Source organism: Octodon degus, unplaced genomic scaffold (assembly GCF_000260255.1).
Source record: "Octodon degus isolate 3935 unplaced genomic scaffold, OctDeg1.0 scaffold00016, whole genome shotgun sequence".
Classification (NCBI taxonomy): Eukaryota; Metazoa; Chordata; class Mammalia; order Rodentia; family Octodontidae; genus Octodon; species Octodon degus.
Genome location: NW_004524592.1, coordinates 10,245,695 through 10,252,178, shown reverse-complemented (window position 1 = coordinate 10,252,178; position 6,484 = coordinate 10,245,695). Strand labels below are relative to the sequence as shown.

The 6,484-nt window shown below is 37.9% G+C and overlaps 1 pseudogene; it reads right to left on the bottom strand.

The window, feature by feature from the left end:
* Positions 1 to 3,051: 3,051 nt before the first annotated feature.
* LOC101587376 lies at positions 3,052 to 3,589 on the bottom strand (annotated as a pseudogene).
* Positions 3,590 to 6,484: the final 2,895 nt, after the last annotated feature.

Sequence of the window (6,484 nt, the reverse complement as noted above, 5' to 3'; positions counted from 1 at the left end):
AGGGCATTTGCTTCTAGGCTCTTGCTCATTGAATCTTATCTCTCCTAATCCAACTTCTTCCAAGGTGGATCTTGCCATTCCTTAGAATAAATAGCTCAAGATGTAGGGGGAGAATTTGAAACATCAAGGATTTATTCGAGAAGATGGAACAACCCTGTAAGAGACAAAGAAGAGTAATTTCTTGTTTTTCCAGGAGGGAAGGAAGTAGAAAAACAAAAATCAAGAAGTAGACAGCCATATCCAGGTGATGGGCAGAGGACATCTCTCTCGTTGGTATAATTTCCTCCCTGACTTCCATGTATCTTTAGAAAAGTCACCAAAGTTGTAATGTTACTGTACCTAGTGGATTTGTGTGGATGCCTGGAGTGGAGCTGGGCACGTTACCTGCATAGCCATGCAAGGCGCGAGAGCATGGAGATGTTGGCAGGTAAAGTATGAAGAACGTTGTGGCCTTAGCATTCAGTCATGGCTCTCAGGGATTCGGTCCCTGGCTGAACTTTTGTTAATCACAATTCTCATTGGAAGTGTGGTTGACTTTGAATATATCAGCTTGTCCTCCAGCCCTGTGTGGCTTTGCTTCAGTTGACCACTTTCTGCCTCCTTTTCTGTACCTCCAGACAAATATACTGGTCCATTTTCCCTGAACATGAATACAACAGCTACTAGTTACTGCTGGAGTCATCCCTGAGAAGCTGCTTAACATTTCTGAATTTTAGTCTGAAATTTTGGAATAAACCCATAGAGCCGTTTCAAGAATTAAATGAAATATCACATAAAAAAATCTATGCTATTGACTCATGATTCTCACCTTTCCCCTCCCCTTTCTTTTGGTTTCTAATACAATTTTGCTTCTACTTGCCCTTTCCTTTGCCTTTGCCAAGCTGAAATCTGCCTACTTCAAACTCCTATCATCCTTAATAACACATCATTTAGCATTCTAATTATTAACAATTCTCATCTCTTCTAATAGATTGTAAACATCGAAAGAGTATTTATTTTTATGTCATTCATAGTGTCTACCAAAAGATTTTGCCAATAGTCTATGCTCATAAATATTTACTGAATTAATTCTCCACTATTGTTTACTAAAGTGCTCCATGTTATTTTCAATTGTGAAGATTTAACTTTAAATTTATTCCATTAAAGCCTCCAAAATAAGATGGAATTTCTCTACTAAATATTTCTTACTCAACTCCCAAGGTTTACTTTTGAATATCCAGTCACATTTCCTTAAAGATTGGCTCTGCTTAGGTCACAATGAGTACAACGTTTTTACATGAATCAAGTCAATAATATGAGATGAATAGAACTTATTTTTGGCTTCACAATAATGAAGGAAAGAAAGCAAAATCATTTGGAAAGGAGCTTCCAGACTTTGGACAGCCTACCAATGTGAAGAAATAGGATGCTTTTCTCCACTGTCCCTAAATAATTAGAATTTCAGGTGTGCCTGCTTCACATTGTTGCTTATGTTTTTAATTGAAGTGTGAGCTTCGCTGGTAGCCAGTTAATCTTCTGAGACTTTTGGAAAGCTTAATTGAGAGGCTGTTATTTGCTTTGTTCCTTCTTTCTCCACGTCTCCTCTGCACAGCCACGATCACAGTGATGCACCCCTCTGCTTGTGATTCACACTACGGGCTCCGAAGCACCGATCATGGCTGTTAGACCTGCCAGATGTTCCTAGTCTCCTGCTGCAATTAAGTTCCAACATAGCCCAATTTGAAAGATCAGGAAACCACAGTTCGTATTAAAAATATTCATGAGTTTGCACCTTGGGAATCCAGCAATCACCAGAGTGGACATAATCCTTTGAGATGAGGAAAAATGACACAATTTTAAGTAAGTTATTAGATATATACCATGGAACATTCTGCAGTGAATCAGGAACTGTGGAACTGAATGAACTCTCTGACCTCTCAGACAAAACTTGTTTTCATAAAATTTTAAAGGACTATACCAAGGACTCCTGACACTGACTTCATATTATTTTCTGGAAAACTTAAAAAATAAAATAGCCTAGGCTGGATCCTATCTTTTACCTTCAGGCCCAGGCCAAATCAAGAAAAAGAAACAGTATTCTTGTTGGCATCCTTCTCTACACATAAGGAGTTACCCTAGACAGTTGCTATGGCAACCATAGTGTGTTCTTCTTAGACATTAAAAATGAGAACTCAGAGCATCTTTCATCTTTAGCTAGACTGGAAACAGGTGCCATGTGCAGCATGTTCAAAGTAGAGTCAGTCAACCATGATAGGCAATGTAAAGGGCACTAGAGATTATCAGAGGTTCCTGATAGCATCTTTAGAAAGAACAAAGGAAATGATCTTGATTATAATAATTGCCTAAAGTGATAAAAAAAATTCCATTTCAAACACTTTTCTCTTAAGTCCATTGTGACCACTGCAGTTAGAACTTTTGAAAGGCTGCAAATACAGGATCACAAGATAGATTAGGATTCTGTTTCTGTCATTTCCTGTGACACCTGGACACATCACCAGATCTTTTGAGCAACAATTTCCTTATTTAACAATGGAAAAGTTTTAAGAGATAATTTTAGACATTTAGGAGTTGTTAGGAGACATGGGTCTTATCTGATGAAGGACAACTATTGTGTTGGGGCTTCCAAAACCCATAGCCTTCTTTATTCTTTTTTTTTTTTAAAGAATTCAAAAATTTTTATTTATTTTTTGGAACCAGGAATGGAACTCTGGATCTCATGCTTGCCAGGCAAGGATCAACCTCTTTTTCTTTGGTCTCTCTCTTTCTCGTGTGTTACTGGGGATTGAACTTGGGACCTTATGTTTGCCATACAGGCACTTATGCCACTGAGCTATCTCCTTGGCCCCTAAATGTCTCTCAAATGGCATCTGTTCAGAAAAAGCTTCCAGGGATCAAAAACCAGAACAAGTATTTTTTTCCTAACTTATAAACACATAATTTGTTTAGAAGGAAGAGAAACAACTTGGAATAGATCAGAATACACCTTCACATTAACCATTCTTTTCATATACTTCGAATTTGTATTTAATGCCTTTCTCCTACTGGACCTCAGAAAGCACACCTGGGTATTTCGGGAGAAGCCTGTATTTCTTCAAATCAACTTCTGGAAAAAAATGTGTCACTTTCAAATTCCTGCATGATCCTTGTCACGAACAGTTTGACATGGCCTGGCTGATCCATGGTTTCCTTGTAAACGGTGCTGCCACCCACAACCCACACCAGGTCCACCTTGCTGGCTAATTCTGGCTGCTCAATAAGTTTCAGGGCATCATCCAGACTTTGGGCAAGAAAGTGAGCTCCTTGGGGAGGTTCCTTGAGTTCTCTACTGAGTACTATATTAATTCTGTCTTTCAAAGGGCAATTCTTCTCAGGAATGGAGAATCAGGTCTTCCTACCCATTACCACCAGATTCTGTTTACCTTCCACTGAGGTGGTTGTGGTCATTCTCTGGAAGTAGTTGAATTCATTCCTGAATGGGGGCCAGGGCAAGACCCCGTTCCTGCCAATACCCATGTTCTGGGACACGGCGACGATGGAGTTCAGAGGATGCACCATGGCGCGGCTCGCTCCGAGCTGGCCCAGGACCCTGAACCCCTGGCCTTTTTAATTCTATAACCAATTCCTGACTTTCTCCTGGAAGTCAAATATTTCTCATTCTCAGTCTTTGTGCTGACTGCACCTCTGGTTCCAGAGGAGGACATTTCATCTGGACCTGAACAAGTGTTTTGAATCACCGTGTACACGTGTGTGTGTGTGTGTGTGTGTGTGTGTGTGTGTGTGTGTGTTTGAAGTTTTCGGATATAAATCTGGAGATTCAAGGAGCAATCACCCTGAAGAAGGAGAACTTGCTTGAGTATGAAGCTAACACAATTTAAAGTAGATATGATAGATGGAGGGCAAGAAAGTCCTGCTGATATAACTTACACTGCTAGATCTAGCTATGCCCACACTTGGTATATGTGTGTTCAGTTACAGAAATCAAAATAAAATCATCTTTTTATAATTAAGCTACTTTGAACTGAATTTCTTTCTAATGAACCTAAGTCCCTCATTTTGTGGGAGAAGGATCCTGATGCTAAGTTCGATGTCTTTTCCAGACCTAAGGAAACTCAGGAGGACAAGAATCATCGCCTGAGCAGTTCAAGGACTGAAAATGAAGGTATAAATGTCTTAGAAATTTCTGTCTAGCTGCCTCTTACCTCTGTTTCAATAACATCAATCTTCTCATAATTCTTGATAGAATTGTTTTTCTTGTAGCCTTGTGCTATCTCTGAATTCACTTATTTTGTAATTTGTGTACCAACAAACCAAGTTAGCAAGGAACAAACACAGCAACGATATGGTTCTCAAATATTTTGGTACTCAAAGGTTTGTCTGAGCTTTTAAGCTTTTCAATAGATGTAAATTTTGATCTATTTTCCAGACTTTTTTTTCATGGTCTTCATGCGTGAAAGCATCAATTTTTGATCAGAGACAGAAGAGATGGAGTCCTTAAGTAAGAGAAATGTAAATTAAAAGGCTTAATATTTAGCTAAAACATTGAGCACTGTGGACTGCCTTTTGCAGTTTGTAGTGAGCTGAGAGCCAAGGTACTATGTCACCAAATCTGCCAATCCATGTCAATGGTTTGTTTTCCATAAATGGTGTTCTCCCATAACCCATTGTCCATTTTGCTAATATTTAAAATGTCTGCCTCCACCATTGGACCGTGCATCCCCAAAGGGCAGTGACTTTGCTTTCATCCTCTCTGATTCACATAAAGACTCAATCACTTGCAGTGCCAGCCCCACTCCCAGGGCACACTGAGATGGTGATTGAGACTGAGTGTGGTGGTGCGTGCCTGTAATTCCAGCACTTGGGAGGCTGTAAACAGGAGAATCACTACAAGTCCAATCTAGGAGTGAGATCCTGAATACCCTGTAGACACTTCCCCAAAAAAAAAAAAAAAAAAAAAAAAAAAAAAAGACTCAATCACTTCACATGTTGTACACTCATGGAGTAGAGGTTTGAATGCACATCCATTGCCAAGTTGCTACTGACAGCATTCAATGAATTCTGCTTTTGACCATCGCCATAGTTTGTTATTGAGTTCATTTGTTTTTCATTAGTATGTCTGAGAACAGTTCCTAATATATTCAAACTAATTTCAAATTTTAAAAGTTTCCACATGGGCCATATTTAATCAAACAGAATTTCATGGGGTTTTAGACCCTGAAGTATCATATGTGATTATTATATTTTCGTGTTCGTGTCTAGTCATCTAGAAGTGATATTATGGACTGGCACTCGGAGGCAGTGTGAAAATCTACATTCAGAAATCTCAGATCTTTTTTCCTATCCTTCCCATTTGTCTCACATCATATGGGGTATAGAAAGTGTGAAGGTTTTTAATTTATATACCTTGAAGAATTAAAACCAACCAGAAAGAGAGACCATAATAAGGAACTCTATAGAAGTACATATTATTATATTTGCATGTAAGTTTGCAAAGTTCAATGCCATTCCAAATAGAGAAATAGAGAATGACCTTTAGTGTAGAGAAGGGGTGATTTTAAATTTATCAATGCATAGCTATTAACTTTTTCAACTGGGGAAAGCATAAAAGTCTCAAAGCAATATTAATTTTTTAAAAAATTAAAATGTAAGAGAACATATCCAAATGATTTTTACTAGCTATTTCAATTTTCATTTTTCCATTTAAAATTAGAGGACAATCACTTTGAGGACCCTTTATGTCTCTCAGGAACTATCTCTTGAAAAACCTTTCTTCTGTTGCGCCTTAGAATTTATTCTTTGATTTCAGGGGACACAAACTCATGTATCTGACATCTAGCAGTTTAAGAGTTATATTTTCCTTGTATCATTGTAGAGGCCCTGATTAGATCTTTGGAAGAGGGTAAGAGTTCGCTCTTGTTTCATGGCACCTCTAAATATTTTCATTGGATTCTGGATCATGATTTATTCAGGTAATCAAAAAATATCATCTTTTGTCTTTCAGTTGCCTATTCCTTGTCTTTTCTGTTAAAATGATTACAGATTTAAGGTGAGAGCTTGGGAAATTGTCTTCATATTTAAGGTTTTTTGATGGGACATTTTTATTTTGTTTTTTAAATATTTTTTCCATAATTTTATTGAGAAAAAAAAAGCAATGAGACAGTTTCAAATCAAATTGGTAGGCCAGTTTTAATAATTAACACATCACATACATTCTTCCTAGTGGTTAATTGCTGTACAAGATGCGGACTATATACTGGTTTCCATAATGGTTGCACCAGTCGACATTCCCACCAGCAGTGGAGAAGGCTTCCTTTTTCCCCACAGCCTCTCCAACATTTGTTGTTGGGTGATTTCTTTATGATAGTCATTCTTTCTGGGGTGAGATGATATCTCAATGTTGTTTTAATTTGCAATTCACGGATGGCTAGTGATATGGAGCATTTTTTCATATATTTATTCACTTCTTTAATTTCATCCTCTGAGAATC